General features: G+C 42.1%; 1 pseudogene; it reads right to left on the bottom strand.

Annotated features, from left to right (window-relative positions):
- Positions 1 to 4188: 4188 nt before the first annotated feature.
- LOC133765629 (PR domain zinc finger protein 4-like) lies at positions 4189 to 7094 on the bottom strand (annotated as a pseudogene).
- Between the last annotated feature and the right edge of the window lie 12033 nt (positions 7095 to 19127).

A 19127-nucleotide genomic window follows, 5' to 3' on the forward strand; every position in this document is an offset into this window, starting at 1 on the left:
TTTCGTTATCTATTCCTATATTAAAAACAAATCTAGATGCATTTGGCCTAGTGGCTAAGATTCCAGTTAAGACGCCAGCATCCCAGTACTTGCATTTGATTCTCAGCTCCAGTTGCTGACTCCTGCTTCCTGCTAATGCAGACCCTGAAAGGAAGCAGCAAAATCCCTCCCTCCCTGATTCCTGGTTTCAATCCCTGTCTAGGGCCATTGCAGATATTTGCAGAATGAAACACCAAATGGGAGAGTGTGTGCTCCTTTCTCTCGCACGTCTGCTCTCTCCCTCTCGCTCTCTCTCTCTCTTCTCTCTCTCTCTCTTTTCATCCCAAATAATTAAATCACTGTGCTTGTATCAGTGCTAAGTGTATAACCATTGTATATCATGCCATCTCCCTTTTAGCCTCATCTAATTTATATCTACATGTAACCAAGTTTAATGCTTACTGTCTATTCTTATTACAATATCTTTCCAATGATTTGGGTTGTGTTAAGTTCATTCTGTGATAGATGTCCCAGGAAAGTTTACAGGAAACAATATTACTTGAGTTCCAGTATGTTGATCACCATCTGAGGCCCTTATGGTTGAAAAGGTACCATTTTATTATCTGTCATGGGCAAGGCTGCAGTCATCTGAGGACTCGATTGGGATAGAACCTTTAAGATGGCTCCCACATGCAGCCGTATCTGGGAGCTCAGCTGGAGCTGTTACTCAGAGCACCACTATTGTTCGTACCTTCCCTTGCAGCTTGGCCTTCACACAACACAGTGGCTGGGGCCTAAGAGCTGCCCGGAATGTCACTATCTCCACATACTATGGGTGAAATCAGTCACAGGCCCACCCTACAGTCAGCAGGAGAAGTAGCCTCTGCCTCCTGATATGAGGTCGGGAATGCATGTATGGGAAGCAGAGAAAATATTGAGGCCCTATTTGGAGATTCCTTACCATGCTGCATGCCAACTTATACCAAAGTGGCTAGAGACAAGCCACCACTGAAACAGGACATACAGGAGTAAGCAGAGGGAGACAACAGGATGTGCAATGGACACAGGAGATGAAACCCAGTCAATAATTACTGCTGGTGGATGCCAACAGCCCACAACAATATCTGAAAGATCTGAAGCCGTCTAGCCCAAAGATTTCTCAAGACTGAGCCATGACCACTGCCTTCCAGGACAGACTCACAAAGGGAATAATTTGTGAATGGATAGAAAGTTAACACAGATATGGAGAATAGAGAAGACAGATACATGTGGGACAGGGGAATGGATCCAGGAAGTCTTAGGTTGATTAACAAAACATGATAACAACAGAAGGAGCTGTGTGAAATTAGAAAGCTACCCTGAACCATGATTGCTTCTAAAAGTACAGGAAAACAAATTTTTTAACTTTGTAATGAAAACATGCTAGAAACATGAAATACATGAAAAGCATGCTAATACAATGAAAGCATGCTAAAAAGACATAATTAACTAAAATTCAACCATAACATCATATTTCAAAATGAAAAAGATATTCTGAAACTGACACAATTATGAAAACATAAATGAAAATCAGAAGAGCTTAGATATCAAAATAACATAAATGAAAATGAGAATAACTCAAATATGAAAAATCAGAGAAACTTTAAATAAAAAGAAATAATTCAGAAACAAGAAATCTAGAAAGAACACAAGAGAAAATAAATACAGCAGATAATTTCTTAAGAGAAATAGAAAGCAAAGAGAGAAAAATATTTTAAATTTAAAAGAAATTCAGGGAGCTGGCATTATGGTATAGTGGGTGTGGCTACCACCAGTGACACCGGTATCCCATATGGGCACCAGTGTAAGTTCCGGCTGCTCCACTTCCGATCCAGCTCTCTGCTATGGCCTGGGAAAGCAGTAGATGGCCCAAGTCCTTGGACCCCTGTGACCACATGGGAGACTTGGAAGAGGCTCCTGGCTCCTGGCTTCAGATTGGCGCAGCTCTAGCCATTGTGACCATCTGGGGAGTGAATCACCAGATGAAAGCCCTCTCTCTCTCTCTCTCTCCCCGCTTCTGCCTCTCTGTAATTCTGCCTTTCAAATAAATAAGTAAATCTTTAAAAAAAAAAGACCCATTATAAAACTACTCATAATGTATTAATTTTACTTGCATTGTATCTTAGATTGGGAAAAAAAAACTATAAAACAAGAAAGTTACAAAACAATCGGAAATGTGAACATTGACTTTCCATTTGAATTTTAAGAATGACTTTTGGTATATTAATGGTATTGTGGTATTTATTTAGAAGCCTTAAATGTAAGGGATTGAAATGCTATAATATCTGGAATTTGCTTCAAAATAGAATGGAGAAGGCTAACAGGAAAACAGATGAAATTGATTTGTCCACTACTAAAGCTGGGTATGAATAGTAGTGGCTTATTATACCATTTTCTCTATTTTTGCAATTTTATATTTAAGATTTTTCCATGATAAAAATCTGTGAAACACTTAACCAGGCTTTCAGTACCTAAAAGGCTATCAAATATTCTATTTTTCCTGAGAATCTACTTGTTTATTCCATAATATCAATATGAAATCTAGATCCTTTATAATTAAAGAATAATTTTCCATGAATTATAAGTTTGTAACCATTTGAAGCATTATTCAAGAAGTAAAAGTGGAGTCTATGCCGTTTAAGCATATGAAATTCAGATGGAATGATTCATCTTGATTGTATGTGAGTTACATTCATCAAAATGAAAACTCCACACACAATAATGAGTATTAGATAAGAAGATGCATAAATGCAGTTAAGGATTAATCACAATTATAAATCCTCTCTTATTCATGAAATATTATAGCTTTGAATTTCAAAGGGTGAAATGAACACATTTAGCAGTCCTTCCCCAGACAATATTCTTTTTTTCCCCTGCATGTTAAAAAAGTTCTTATTTTCATCCTTCCTAGAGGAATATAGATTCAAATGAACTACATTTATTCACAAATACATTAGCAGCAGACCTTCCCACCAGAGGCAGGGTGTGCCCTGAGCAGGAGAGCATACTCCACCAGCCCTGCTCACTTACAGTTGCTTCCACTTCTTGCTAAAACCTGGATATGCATGTGAGACACAACCACCATGTGGATGGACAATTAACTAGGCTGAATCGCTGAAAACAGGCCTACTGGGTGACCATCAGGCCTTCTTTACCTGTCAAATCCTTTGGTACCTCCCATGCTTCTCTGGTAAGGTCCTTCGGCACAGACAGAACTGGAAGGTCTATCCTTAAAACGCGCCAGTGCTCCTGGAGTCCTTCATTGCTTTCACTTGGCAACACTCTAATGATGTTTGGATAGTTTTCAACACAAAGATCATTCCCTTCCTCCCCTTCCATGGGCAGAGGAACCACTCGGTCAGGTGAGTCCACAGGTACCTACTGTCAAGAGACCATCCAGCAGGCATGTACTGGGCTCTCTCCACCTGCACATCCCCTGCGAACAGCTGGAAGCTTGACTGGAGACAGAGCGACACAAGTCTACACCTATAAAGATCCCTCTGGCACATGAACCAGGTGACTCGTCCTGGCTGCCACGAAAGACGGGGTCCTGCGCAGTGGCCAGGTGTCTCTCCTTTTCTCCATCATTGCCCATTGGCTGACTCATGAGAATTTGGGAAGCAAGATGCACTGCCAGCTCTCAAGGATTCCAGAGCTGCTTTACGCTTGTTAGCAGCAGTAAAGGCCAACACTTACACATTATGTCGCACCCTGTTCTGGGATGAGTGTGAATCACCATAGCCTAAAACGTAAGAAGTAACTGGGATGGCTGTTAGGTGGGGACCAAATTTAGCATGTACCCAGTCACAGGGCTGGGAGAAGAAAGGAATAATGGACGAATGTGAAATAATTCTGATTTGTCTAGGCAGACAGCAGCTTCGACTCAGGCATGAAGACATCTTCTGGATGATTATGTAAAAAAACAGACCTCAAAAATTAACAGTTGCCTCCCTATCCATAACTTAAAAACAGGACACATGCTCTCTTTCCCCAATCTGCTTTAAAGCATTTCCTTAGCATACAACTCCGTAAGTGCTGTATCAGTTCCCACTCAGTCTACTGTGACTGTTGGTTGGAAAGATGACAGAGCCCACCTCCTATAAAAGCCACTGTGGTAGATAATTGTGCCGTGTGTTTCCCCCTTTGCATCTGCCATCCACAGAGGTTCTTCTATTTGTGTGCAGAGAGGGACTTCTCTGTTGAACACATAATTCCGCCAATCCCACAGGCTTCTGTCCCCACAGAGTGGGCCATGTCTTCCTCCTCTGAGTCCTCCCCCTCTGCCTCCTCTTGAGCTGAGGTAATAGAAGTGGGCCCTTGGCAGGTTTTCAGACACCAGGTGAGACGGTGTTTGGTCAGATACGCCTTCGTACATTTCTCACATGCATAATCTCGTTTTCCTTCATGAGAATTGAGAAGCTTCTTTAAGTGATTTGTTCTCAAGAGCAGCTTATCGCCCTTGGGACACTTGATCTGGCGATCCTGTGTGTGGATGAGCACACGCTCTTGAGATCCTGCCTCCACATAAACAACTTGTCACAGCGATCACACTTGAGATTCTTTCGCCTGTGTGAATGACCATGTGGGACTCCAGGTGAGCCTCCTGGGTGAAAGACTTGTCACACAATGTACACCTGCAGTTCTTCTGACCTGTATGTAACCTGAGGTGGGCCTTGCTACAGAAATCGTACTTGCGGGACTGCATTCTCATGTTACCTATGGAGTGGACATGAAGTTTGGAAGGAGAGATGGCAGCATGGGGGCACATCGAGCACTGCCACTTCCTTCCTTCGTGGCTGCTGCTGTGGCCCTGGCTAGGGAGATGGTTATGGATGTGGCTGGTCAGATGAACTTTGCACTCAGTCTAGCAACTGCACTCCTTGCCACAGTTACAGAAGTGCACATCTGGGTGATGAGGAACGCCAATCTGCTGAGCATAATCTCGACTATAATAAAAAAGCGGTTCATTTTCAGAAGGCGTGTCTCGGGATGTGCAAAAATCGATTTTTCCATCATGGGGATAAGCCACCAAATTCTGTTCTTCCCATTTCCTGGCCTTGCTCACAAACATCATCCAATTCCATTCATTTTCATCAGTTGAAATGATCCAGAATTCTAGGACACCATTGTGATGTATCTTCCAGATGTGGTTAACTGCCTTGTCTGTCCATTCTGCTACTTCCGTGGAGTGACTCTGCTGGCCCAAAGCAAGTTCACACAGGAATGGTTTCTCCAGTCCAGACACCAACTTCTGCTCCCGCAATTGACTGGCAGAGGGCAAGCCGCTTTGGGACTGAAAGCCTTGCCTTGCTCTCTATTGGAGTGTCAGGAACAAAAGTCACTGGTCCATGATCCAGAGAGTCTGAGGGATAGGCCCAGCCACAGAGAGTACACCACATTGTCAACAAGGTTGCCATGTTTTCCTTGTTTGAATCGGACTCTTCCATTTGCAGTGAAGGTGGTACAAAATAAAAACTGTCTGAAGACACATCTACATAGCCTGTCCCCATAGCAACCTCCTGGGTGATGGAGGAAACAGTCACCGGTTCTAGGCTGAAGCCAACTTCATGGAGGGGAATGGATTCTAGGGATGTGAGGTTGTGTAAGGTAGAGAGTTGGTGCTCATTGCCACGGTGTATTTGGGATCACTGAGGGCACTGTCTGACATGCCACTGATCCAACTTGAAATGTGGTCTGTCCCCATGACCACGGGGAGCTCCTGGCCATTGCCATGACTAGGTATTGCACCACCATGTCCTGCAGTGTCTGCTGCAAGGTTGCTGCTCACAGAGTCCACAGACAGAGGTTCATGACTTCTGGAGCCGTTTGGGATCTGGGAATGCACACCCACAACACCATCCATCATAAGCCTCTCTGCCATTCCATCTGTAGAGATCGGGCTGCTCGCCCTAGCAACATTCTCCATGGCGCTTGTTGTGTCCAAGGCCACCTAATGGCCATCGCTGGGCTGAAGACTTTGGGTACCATGTATGTTCACAGAGCAAGAGTCTATCAAAACAATGCCTGATTCTAAGGATTATTAACAATCAATAATGCTGTGTTGACATCAACATTTATAGAGTTGGGGTGGATGTACTGAGGAGGGGGTCTGTAAGTGAAATAAGACAAAATGCCGTACATTTTGATTTAATGCTATAACTAGTACTCAAACAGTATGTTTCACTTTGTGTTGCTATGTGGGTGCAAACTGTTGAAATCTTTATACTAAATTGATCTTCTGTATATAAAGAGAATTGAAAATGAATCTTGATGCAAATGGAAGAGGAGAGGGAGCGGGAGAGGGGAGGGTTGCGGGTGGGAGGGAAGCTATGGGAGGGAGAAGCCATTGTAATCCATGAGCTGTACACTGGAAATTTATATTCATTAAATAAAAGTTAAAAAAAAAAGACAAAATGCCAGGTAGAATAGTTTTTTGTTGTTGTTGTTGTTGTTGTTGTTTTTTTGACAGGCAGAGTTAGACAGTGAGAGAGAGAGACAGAGAGAAAGGTCTTCCTTTTCTGTTGGTTCGCCCCCCAAATGGCCGCTAAGGCTGGCACGCTGCACCTATCCGAAGCCAGGAGCCAGGTGCTTCCTCTTGGTCTCCCATGTGACTTGGGCCATCCTCCACTGCCTTCCTGCGCCACAGCAGAGAGCTGGACTGGAAAAGGAGCAACTGGGACAGAATCCGGCGCCCCAACCGGGACTATAACCCAGGGTGCCTGCATTGCAGGCCAAAGATTAGCCTAGTGAGCTGCATCGCCGGCAGGTAGAATAGTTCTGAAGTCACTCTCCCCAGGTGAGGGCAAGGTGGTGGAGGTAAGCTATAGTTTCTTATAGGTAACCCATACATCAGCCCTCGGGAGCATCAGAGACAAAGGAGAAGGCAGAGAACTCATGGAGGGACCCAGGTTTGGAATTGCCACTGGCAGGCCTGGGGCAGGCATGGCACTGTGAGTGGGCGAGGCAGCCAGCCCCACATGACTGCCTGAGACTGGCAAGGCATTGCTCACAGAAGATGAGGTCAGCCGCTGCATCCCCACTGGGCTCAGGTTTGTTTCACTCATCCTGTGATGCATCTGCTTGGGGCCAAGTATCAGAGGAATAACAAGCACTCAGGCAGAAGGGAACCGGCATGAGGAATTGTGTTCCAGGCTCACGCGCTACCACATCTTGCTTACAACTGCTGCACAAACACAGCCACTCGTCCTTGTCCCCCTCCCCACCCCTAGGGCCGTCCAACTTCACCCTGGGGCCAGCAGCAGCACACCCCACCACAGGCTGGGGCATGCTGGTGCATACTCAAGGCCTGCACTTCGGAAGCTTCAGGATGGAGGCTTCGGTAATATTCTTATGAGGTAGTGTCTCAGTGTCAATTTAAAACACATGAGAGGTCAGCATTGTGGCACAGCTGATGAAGCCACTGCCTGTGACACCAGCATCCCATATCAGAGTACCATGTGAGTCCCAGCTGCTCCACTTTCAAGCCAGCCCCCTGATAATGTGCCTTGAAGAAGTAGCAGATGATGGCCCAAGAACTTGGGTCCCTGCCACCCACATGAAAGACTTGGATGGAGTGCTTAGCTCCTGGCTTCAGCCTGGTTCAGACCCCATTGTGGCCATTTAGGGGAGTGAACCAATGAATAGAAAATATCTCTCTCTCTTTCTCTCTCTCCCTCTCTCATAGGTAAATAAATATTTAAAAAATAAATAAAACACAAAATTTAGATAAATCAAAACTATTTTATGGAAGAAAATAATCGCATTTTTTAACTGTCATTCATTCAAACATTTATCCAACAATTGTTTTTTTGTGCTTTCTTTAGGTTAGACACCCAAGCACTGGTGATAGACACACAGCTTCTCTACTCTAAACTCATATTCTACTATGGGGCAACACACCCAAAGTTTATTACCTCATGTAGTCAGATATTAATAAGATATGACAGACAATGTAACTCTTTAATCCACAATATACACTTAATAAGACCTACAGCGTCACATTACTTATATGATTTAAAACTCACACCCAAAGGGGTTTTCTGTAAACCCTTTTGTATCCAAATATCAGCATTCAGCTGCCTATGAGATATTGAGAAGGACAGGAAAGGTGTGGGGATTAAAGCTATGTCATAAATTGAAGACAGCCAGTTATCCGCCTCCAAAGGCAAAATGAGCATGGATAAGATGGCCTGGGTGGTGGAAGCAGACAAGGAACCCCTGCTTCACTGCTTCTCCCACTCCATTGATGAGCACTACAATAGGAGCCCCCTGAGTAAAATGGGGAGGAGATGTAATGGTGTCCAGAGACCACTATGTTCTCTGCAGATTGAAGAGTTTGGAAGGCTGCTAAAAGCTTCTGAGTCTAAGAACAAGTTCAAAAAAGAGAATTTGCCACTCAGTAGATCCAACTCAAATGAGGTAAGAAATTTGCAGGCATTGGTGTCTTGCATAGGTATTCTCATTTAAGTAGTATGTTAACCCCAGGAAATAGGTATTATCATTATCCAAAATAAAAAATGAAGAGTTGCATGCCCAAAGCTTATGTAACTTGCCCAATGTCACACAGTCACTGAGTGACAGGGCAGGAATTCCAAATTTATACTTGTGGAGTCTTCTGGGTGCCCAAACTTATGGGCACACTAGCAAGCTCTTTGAGTGATCTCCTTAATACCTTTTTTATTTGGTTTAGAATGATGAGAAACCATTACATCCTCCATTACTTTGTGAATGGGAAGTTTGGATAAGGCAGGAATATTACAATTCTCTCCAAAGTGCTTTCTTTTCCTTTCCTCTCTCTGCACCCAGGCCCTATGCTGGAGATGTGTCATCATTAGTGCTTATTTCACAGTCTGCAGGTCTGCCTTGAGTAGATGGGATGCCCCTCTCATGTCTTTAAGACATTATTATGTAACCTGTACACTGGCCCTTAGTGTAGTGTCAGCCTTTGGAACCTTATTTAACAGCTTGTTCATTTTCTGAGTTCACCAATAGTCCAAAAGACAGTTGTAAAGAGCTTGCTGTGTCAGGTGCTGTGACCACTTGGGGACATAAAACAAATAAGCATTACCCAGGTCCTGGAGGAGCTAGCATTCTACAGCAGCATGTGTAGTAGAACTTTCTGGAATATGGAAATGGTCTGTATCTGAATGGTTCAGCGTGGTAACTAGCAGGCATTAGTAGCTATTGAACCTTAAATGTGACCAGTGAAATTAAATCTGAGTGTTTTATTTAATTTAATTAATTTAGATACGAATGGCCCAGCATGATAGTGCCTGCCATATGAGCAGTGTAGGTTTAGGGTGAGAATCAACAATTCTTTGCCTGTGATCAAAGCACTGATGCAGGTATGCATGGATGCCAGAGGAGTACATAGGTGAGGCATGGGTACAGAAAGAAGTAGGATCAAAGAAGCATTTCCAAAAGATGCGATGGTTGAACAGAATGTTAATGAGTGAGGGTACTTCAAACATTCATGGAAACTGAACCCCACAAACTGTGGGGTTTGACACAAAAAATCTATGTATAGGTTTTTCATAGGGGTGGATGTTTGGCATAGTGCTTAAGTCACCTCCCAGCATGTCTCATCCCATACTGGAGTGCTTGGGTTTCAAATCCCGGATCTGCTCTGTTCTATTCCCTGCTAATGCATATCCTAGTAGGCAATAGGTGATGATTCAAGTAGTTAGATCCTTGCCAGCCGCAAGGGGGACGTCACTGAGTTCCCATCTCCTGGCCTGGCCCAGCCCTGGTTGTTGTGGGCATTTAGGGAGTGAACCAACAGATGGCAGCTCACTCAAGATCCCTCTCTCTCTCTCTCTAATTATATCTCTATCTCTTCCCCCACTCCCCTCTCTCTCTTTCTCTCTTCCCTTCAAATAAATAAGTAAAAATTTAGAAAACATTTTCCATGACCTTTTGAAAAGTCTTCTTATAGAAAGCATAACCCAGAAATTTCATTCCTAGGACATATTCTTGAGAAATGGACACTTCTGTGCATCGGAACATGCAGACAAAATGTTGGTAGCAGCATTGTTCATAATACCTCAAAATGGAAACAACCAAAATATCGATCCACACCAAAATAGATAAACAAATGGTCATATATTTTATGTAATAGAGAACAAACATAACTGAAAACTACCAAAATATATAGTGATATGTATGTATCTCAAAAATAAATATTGAGTTTAAAAAAATCCCAATCAAGAGAATTTATGTTGCATGATATATTTTGTATAAGATTCAAAAATTGGCAATACTAAGAAGTAAAAGTATAAACAAAAGCAAAAGAGCAATTGCCACATTCAGGCTGGAGTTATCTCAGAGGAGGGCCTGAAGGGTGGCTCTAGAGAATGAGCAGTTTGCTTTTTCATATCTTGGGTGGTGGCCATGTACAAGCATTTGCTATAAAAATTATTAAAGTTGTATATTTATTTTATGTCTTTGGTTATGTAAATTATGTTTCATGATGAAATGACTTTCTGATGAATAATAGTATGTTTTGTTGTTTTTTTTTTTTTTTAAGAAAAAAAACTAACATTGAGGGGCCAGTGCTATTGTGTAGTAGGTTAAGCTTCTGCCTTCAGGGTCAACATCCCATATGGGAGTCCCGGCTGCCCCACTTCTGATACAACTCCCTGCTAATGGCCTGGGAATGCAATGGAAAGTAGCCCAGGTTCCTGGGCCCTAGCACCTGCATGGGAGACCAAGAGGAAGCTCCTGGCTCCTGGCTTCAGAACAGCCCAGCTCCAGCCATTGCAGCCATTTGGGGAGTTAACCAGCAGATGGAAGATTCTCTGTCTCTGTCTCTCTGTCTCTGTCTCTCTCTCTCTCTCTCTTTCTCTCTGTAACTCTTCCTCTCAAATAAATAAATAAATCTTAAAAAAAAGCAAACCTTTGTCTTTAAAAGTTAGTATTGAATAAGATCTTTCAGAACACCTCTTCTGGGAACTTGAGATGGAATCTCACTACTCTTATGGACATCAATTTCAGACAATTTTTTTAAAATTTAAGTAAACAAGTGCTTGTAATATCTTTTATACTAAACAATTTTCTGTTTTTAAAAATGTTTTTCTTGACAAGGGTAGCAAATTATTTTTTTGGAGCTTGAAAGATTAAACTTTTTTTTTAATTTTCTTATTTGCAAGAACATTTGAAAATTGCAGCCAACTATTTGGAGACTGTTTTTGAATTTACAATACCACAACTTGGTTATTTGCAAAAGGTTCATTTCAGTCTTGCCACAAAAATTGATTCTTTTCCAAGGTGGAGACTTCAAATGTTCTGATCTTGGAGAAAATTACTAGTAGAATAAAAATGGATGAGGCTGAGAACACTATGTTCCACACTTTTCTTTGCCAACCTTAAACAATGCTTAGAATAGATTACAATATCAGTTCTCCAACTTTTCCTACTTGAGACTTTCTTCCTAAAACCCTGCATGGCCAATGAAAGGATTCTAAAAGAGTCACTCTTAATTTGCAAAAAGAAAAAGATTGACCTAGATAAAAGTAGCTCCAATCTTGCTGGAGCTGCGGCTCAATAGGCTAATCCTCTGCCTTGCGGCACCGGCACACGGGGTTCTAGTCCCGGTCGGGGCACCGATCCTGTCCCGATTGCCCCTCTTCCAGGCCAGCTCTCTGCTGTGGCCAGGGAGTGCAGTGGAGGATGGCCCAAGTCCTTGGGCCCTGCACCCCATGGGAGACCAGGAGAAGCACCTGGCTCCTGCCTTCAGATCAGCACAATGCGCCGGCTACAGCGGCCATTGGAGGGTGAACCAACGGCAAAGGAAGACCTTTCTGTCTCTCTCTCTCACTATCCACTCTGCCTGTCAAAAAAAAAAAAAAAAAAAAAAAAAAGTAGCTCCAATCTGAAAGTAAAAATCTTCTGTCAGTAGCAGAGCAATCCAGCCACGGCAGTGATAGGTGAAAACCTTGTGGTGACACTGTCTAAAAAGATAAGAAAGTGAGAGCATCAAAGCATGAACAGCCAAGCAATGATCATCACTTCTGGATACAGACAAATCTGATGCGGGTATTTTTTTTCCTAATGCTTTTTTCTTACTTTTTTGTGGATTTTTAACCAATCAGGATATTTTGCTTTGCTAATGAAATACATAATTTTGGCAAATCAGATTACAGATGCACTATATTTCTTTAAATCTAATTTTTACATGTACAAGACATGGGTCAAATGTACCATCATCATGTCACAGAATTCTAAGGAAGGTGATGATGAAGTGGATTTCTGACTTGTCCAGCAGTTGTATCCCCTGTGTGTTTTTCTACTCTGGGGATCTGAGTTGGCTAAGCAGAGCATAATAATCACAGTCCCTCTTGACAACAGTAATTATTACACATACAGGCAAACATCTCACTCAGACATGCATTAAGTTGCAGGTGATATTATCACATCCTCAGTCTTTGATTTGATCTATATGTTTAAGAATCCACGTGCACCAAATTAGAGTTGTTTTCCTTTAATACAGATGTGAAACTTGCTAACCTTCTCAAAGTTTTCCTATTTTCCCATGAACTTTAAGCTGAAAAAGGACTCCTTCTTTCTCAAGAATAGAATCCATATGTCTACTAGTTTCTTTCTCCAAGTACAAAAAAATGCCTACATAAATATCAATTGTAATCTATATGCCATTTTAATATATCCACGATCCCATTTATTGTCATCTGATCAAATACTATTTCTCCCCTAGTGACTTTTAACTTTTTAAAATTTTGTCCTTTCTTTTTTTAAAAGATTTTTTATTTATTTGAGAGGTAGAGTTACAGACAGTGAGAGGGAGAGACAGGGAGAAAGGTCTTCCTTCCGTTGGTTCACTCCCCAGATGGCCGCAAAGGCCAGAGCTGCACCAATCCAAAGCCAGGAGCCAGGAGCTTCTTCCTGGTCTCCCATGCGGGTGCAGGAGCCCAAGCACTTGGGCCATCTTCTACTGCTACCCCAGTCTACAGCAGAGAACTGGACTGGAAGAGGAGCAACCGGAACTACTACCCGGCACCCATATGGGATGCTGGTGCTGCAGGTGGATGATTAATTTACTGTTCCACGGAGCCAGCCCCTGAAAATTTGTCTTTTCTTCTTTTACTCCCCAATTCCCTTCTCTTTTCTTTCTCCAAGTGCCAGTTAATATCATCAGGGTCAGACAGATCCTTGTAGGTACATTGTAAAAAGATAGCATTTCTTTCTTTGCATAAGTTAAAGAAACAGTCTCGTCCAAGATTATATTTATTATGAATTTAGGTAAAATTATTTTAAATTGACTTTTTAAGTTAAAAAAAATTAATTGTGGGAAGTGCCCTTCCTTCCTATCATCCTATATCATCTTTTTCATAATTTCTGTATGAGAAATTATATTCCAGGCTTACAGGACCAGTTTTTCTACCCCTCCACACACTCTACGTCTCATCAGTGCCCCACTTGATTCAGGATTTCCTCCTTGCCATCTATCAACAACCCACACAGCCTTTCAAGTCCCCTCTTCAAATCCAAGAGTCACAGTCTTCTTCCTGACAACTCATAGGTACTTCTGCCTGCACACTTTCTGACTTCAGTAGCTAGCACCTGTTTATTAATCAAACTAAATACATGTTTAGCATCCAGACACTGTGCTGGGGATGCAGTTCACTCTGCAGTCATTCAACATTTGACCAGAGACACACCACATAAACTGATCATCATAAGGCAGTGCAACAATGATCGCGGCACACAGATGCACCAGGTGTTTGGGGTGATGGCAAGGAATAGCTTCCCCCACTGCTCCATGAGTTTACTGTGTTTTTGGAAAATCTCCTTTCTTAGTTTGGCCTCAGTAACAAAGTGTAGGCCATCAGGCTGTAAGCCCAGGCAGTTTGAGCGTGAGAGCAATATACGAGAAAATTCCTACTTCCCCTGGGCCAGTCAGTTGTGGTTTTTTGGTCGTTTTTTTTTTTTTTTTTTTTTTTTGTTGTTTTTGTTTTTTTTTATATTATGGCCTTTAATTTATAGAGTGAAGTCTACCCATATCATGGAAGGTATCCTGCTTTCCTCAAAATACACTGACTGAAATGTTAATTTCATCTTAAAAATGCATTCACAAAAACATGTCAAGTAATGTTTGACCAAATACTTGGGAACTATGACCTAGCCAAGTTGACATATAACATTAATCATCACAATCTCTAAACTAATTTTTGAGGGCATGGAATGCTATTTGCACACACATGAAAATGAGAACTCATTAATCATAAAAACTTGCTGCAAATCCTAGTTATCTATAAAATATAAAACAGTTGTTTCATATATAGTCATGTGTCATGTAACTATATTTTGGTCAAGGATGGACCACATATACAATGCTGACCACATACAATTATATCACCTAGTGACTTTATAGACATCTTACTTTGTCTATGATGTTTGCACAAGGATGAAATCATCCAGTGATGCATTTCTGAGAATGTGTCCTCATCATTAAGAAACACAAGTTTTGCCGTGGGACTCCAAGTCCCATTAGCTGGGTGGTACTAATGCCATCTTATGTGTTAAAGTGATCATATTAAGTGGGTAATTGATCATATAGATAGGATTAAGTATCAAAGGGATCACATAGATAAAACCAAGTGTCTGATAATAACAATCAATAGATAGAATTAAAAAGGAGAGAATGTTCCAACATGGGAAGCAGTCCACACAGCAGACTCATAGAATGACAAATGCCCTAAACAGCACTCTGACCTCAGAATCAGCTCTTAAGGCATTCTGGTCTGGCTGAAAAGCCCATGAGAGCATTTCGGGTATGAAAAGCCAAGGCACTGTGGCAAAACATGATCTACATGAAGGATCTCTGTGAGGCCCCAGTGGAAAGAAGGGACCTTCAAACAAGGAGGTACTTTTCTCTGAAGGGAGGAGAGAACTTCCATTTTGCTTATGGCCCTGTCTAAATGCTGACAGAGTTTATGGACGCAAAAGGCTTCCATAGCCTTGGCAGCTCAAGTCAATAGCCTCAGATGATCACTGACATCAATTGTTAAATCAACAACAGGAGGTACTGGGCACTTGCTCCCCATGTAGGACCTCTGTCCTTAATTAGTTGTACTATGAGAATTGTAAAACTTGTTTCCAAACAATACTTTATACTTTGTGTATCTATGTGGGTGCAAATTGTGGAAATCTTCTTAGTATAGAGTTGGTCTTCTGTACATAAATTTAATTAAAAACAAATCTTAATGAAGAATGGGATGGGAGAGGGAGTAGGAGGTGGGTCAGGAGTGGAGGTGGGAGGGTGGGTATTGGGGGAAGAACTGCTATATCCCTAAAGCTGTACCTATGAAATTTCTACTCATTAAATAAAAATTTTATTAAAAAAAGAAAAAAGAAATGCTAACAACAGATGCTGGTGAGGACTTGGGGAAAAAAAGGATACTAATCCATTGTTGGTGGGAATGGAAATTGGTAAAGCCACTATGGAAGTCATTCTGGAGATTGCTCAGAAAACTGAATATAGCCCTACCATACAACCCAGCCATCCCACTCCTTGGAATTTACCCAAAGGAAATTAAATTGGCAAACAAAAAAGCTGTCTGCACCTCAATGTTTTGTTTTGTTTTGTTTTGTTTTGTTTTTTGACAGGCAGAGTGGATAGTGAGAGAGAGAGAGACAGAGAGAAAGGTCTTCCTTTTTGCCGTTGGTTCACCCTCCAATGGCCACTGCAGCCGGCACATCTCACTGATCCAAAGGCAGGAGCCAGGTGCTTCCTCCTGGTCTCCCATGGGGTGCAGGGCCCAAGGACTTGGGCCATCCTCCACTGCCTTCCCGGGCCATAGCAGAGAGCTGGCCTGGAAGAGGGGCAACCAGGATAGAATCCGGCGCCCCGACTGGGACTAGAACCCGGTGTGCCAGCGCCGCAAGGCGGAGGATTAGCCTGTTAAGCCACAGCGCCAGCCTGCACCTCAATGTTTATTGCAGCTCAATTCAGAACAGCTAAGACCTGGAATCAATCTAAATGCCCATCAACAGAAGACTAGATAAAGAAATTATGGGAAATGTACTCTATAGAATACTATACAGCAGTAAAAAAAAATGAAATCCGGTCATTTGCAACAAAATGGAGGAATCTGGAAAACATCATGCTGAGTGAAATGACAAATTCAGTCCCAAAATGACAAATATCATGTGTTCTCCCTGATTGGTGACAACTAACTGAGCACCTAAAAGGAAACCTGTTGAAGTGAAATGGACACTAGGAGAAACAACATCTTGATCAGCACTTGTCCTGACTGTTGAGGAACAATTTACTATTTAATTCCTTTTAGTGTTTTTTTTATTCTACTTAATATCATTGGTTGAACTCTTTAATTAACACACAATAATTCTTAGTCATTTAAATTTAACTTAAAAGTGACCCCTGTTAAATATAAGATTGGGAATAAGAGAGGGAAGAGATGTACAGTTCGGCACATGCTCACTAGGACTTACTCCTAATGGTAGAGCTAGAAACATGCCAGGGGATTCCAATACAATCCCATTAAGGTGGCATGTACCAATTCCATCTTACTTGTTAAAGTGGTCAGTTTACGTTCATTCTTGATCAAAAAGATAGGATTAAGTGTCAAAGGGATTACATAAATAAGACCAATGTCTGCAAATAATAATTGATAGAATTAAAAAGGAGAGAATGATCCTACATGGAAAGCAGGATACACAGCAGACTCATAGAATGGCAAATGCCCTAAACAGCATTCTGGCCTCAGAATTAGCCATTAAGGGATTCATATTTGGCTAAAAAGCCCATGAGAGTATTTTAGGCTTGGAAAGCCAAGACACTGTGGCAAAAAGACCTAAATGAAAGATCTCTGTGAGTGAGATCCCAGAGGAAAGAACAGGCCATTGAAGAAGGCATTACCTTCCTCTGAAGGGAGGAGAGAACTTCCACTTTGAATATGGCCTTGTCTAAACAAGATCAGAGTTGGTGAACTCAAGAGGCTTCCATAGCTTTGGCAACTCAAGACAAGAGCCTAGGGTGATTACTGACGTCATAAATAAGAGTGTCAATTGTTAAATTAACAACGGGAGTCACTGTGCACCTGCTCCCCATGTAAGACCTCTCTCCTTAATGTGTTGTACTATGCAAATTAATGGTAAAATTACTATCCAAACAGTACGCCATACTTTGTGTGTCTTTGTGGGTGCAGTCTGTTGAAATATTTACTTAGTACATACTAAGTTGATCTTCTGTACATAAAGATAATTGAAAATAAATCATGATGAAGAATGGTATGGGAGAGTAGTGGGAGATGGGATGGTTGCGGGTGGGAGGGAGGTTATGGGGGGGGAAAGCCACTATAATCCAAAAATTGTTCTTTGGAAATTTATATTTATTAAATAAAAGTTAAAAAAAAAGGGAAATGTAAGTTTGTATTTTAGAACTAATACAGAGGTCCTCCAAGATGGCGGAATAGGAAGGGAGCGCACTCATAGTCTGGGAAAAGATAGTTTAATAAAAGTGGAGATACTATAATTTCAGGGAAGAGTTAGGGAAAAAACTGCAGAAGAAACTCTTCCAGAACTAGTGGGACGCGGTGGACCTACATGGAGGGCATGGGTGCCCACAGCTTGGGACCCCAGCCACCGAGTCTACACACCAGTGCTAGAAAGGGAGGTGAGGCAAAACCTCAGTAGCCCGAAACACTGGTGGGAAAGCGGCAGGAAGAGCCTAGAGGGAATGAGGCTTGAAGACACTGTAATCCAAAAGCTGTACTTTGGAAATTTATATTTATTAAATAAAAGTTTTACAAAAGAACTAACACAGTTTGTCACAAAGGAATCTTCCAAGTCCAGACTGCTTATTGAATGTACGCCCCAGAAGGGGAAAAAGCCATCTCTAGGGATGAGTCTGTGTCCAGGAAAGCAAATTAATCAATAGGCAGAACTCAAATCTAACTCCACTTTTCCTGATTTAATCTGTCAAAATAATTAATCAGGTTTCTCTTCCCAGAGGTACACTTCACTGTGGATGCTGATACATACACTAACTGCCTGTTTGGCATTGAGTCAGCTCAGGCATTCTTGGGGTATGATTCCCCAGGCAATAGTACCAGCATCACCTAGAATCTTGTCAGAATGGCAAATCTGCAAATAGCAGCCATCACCCTGACTAAATCAAAAACTCAGTAGAGGGAACAGGGGATAAATCTGTGTTTCATAAAATACAATGAAAATGAATTGCTAGAAAAATTATCACACTTGAACTTCATGGCAATGTGAAGCTGTTACAAAAGTTTAAAATGCGGCCGGCGCCGTGGCTCAACAGGCTAATCCTCCGCCTTGCGGCGCCGGCACACCGGGTTCTAGTCCCGGTCGGGGCACCGATCCTGTCCCGGTTGCCCCTCTTCCAGGCCAGCTCTCTGCTGTGGCCAGGGAGTGCAGTGGAGGATGGCCCAAGTCCTTGGGCCCTGCACCCCATGGGAGACCAGGAGAAGCACCTGGCTCCTGCCATCGGAACAGCGCGGTGCGCCGGCCGCAGCGCGCTACCGCGGCGGCCATTGGAGGGTGAACCAACGGCAAAGGAAGACCTTTCTCTCTGTCTCTCTCTCTCTCACTGTCCACTCTGCCTGTCAAAAATAAAAAATTAAAAAAATTTTTAAAAAAAAGTTTAAAATGCTTATCCTTAATACTGGGCCATCTGGACTTTTGAACTACAATGGTTTACACATGCAAACTACTCCACTGGTCACGATATGTTGGGCACTGATGTGGCTAACAAGTTGAGTTTCCCTTCTGAAATGATTGGGACCACAGGTGCCTTGGATTATAGATTCTCTTGGACTTTTGGAATATTTGCATACACATATTGATATATTGTGTGTATGGGACAAAATCTAAACATGAACTTCATTTACATCCATACACATTTTATACATATGACCTAAAGGTAATGCTGTACAATGTTATTCATAATTTTGTGCGTAAAGCATTTGTGACATGTAATTTTCTACCTGTGGTGTCATGTTGATGCTCAAAAGTTTTGGAGTTGGAAGCACTTGAATTTTGGATCTTTGGAATAGGATGCTCATCATACACTATAAACATCTGTAGATTGATACACTTATTTCAAGATC

The sequence above is a fragment of the Lepus europaeus genome, chromosome 8 (genome assembly GCF_033115175.1).
Source record: "Lepus europaeus isolate LE1 chromosome 8, mLepTim1.pri, whole genome shotgun sequence".
Classification (NCBI taxonomy): domain Eukaryota; kingdom Metazoa; phylum Chordata; class Mammalia; order Lagomorpha; family Leporidae; genus Lepus; species Lepus europaeus.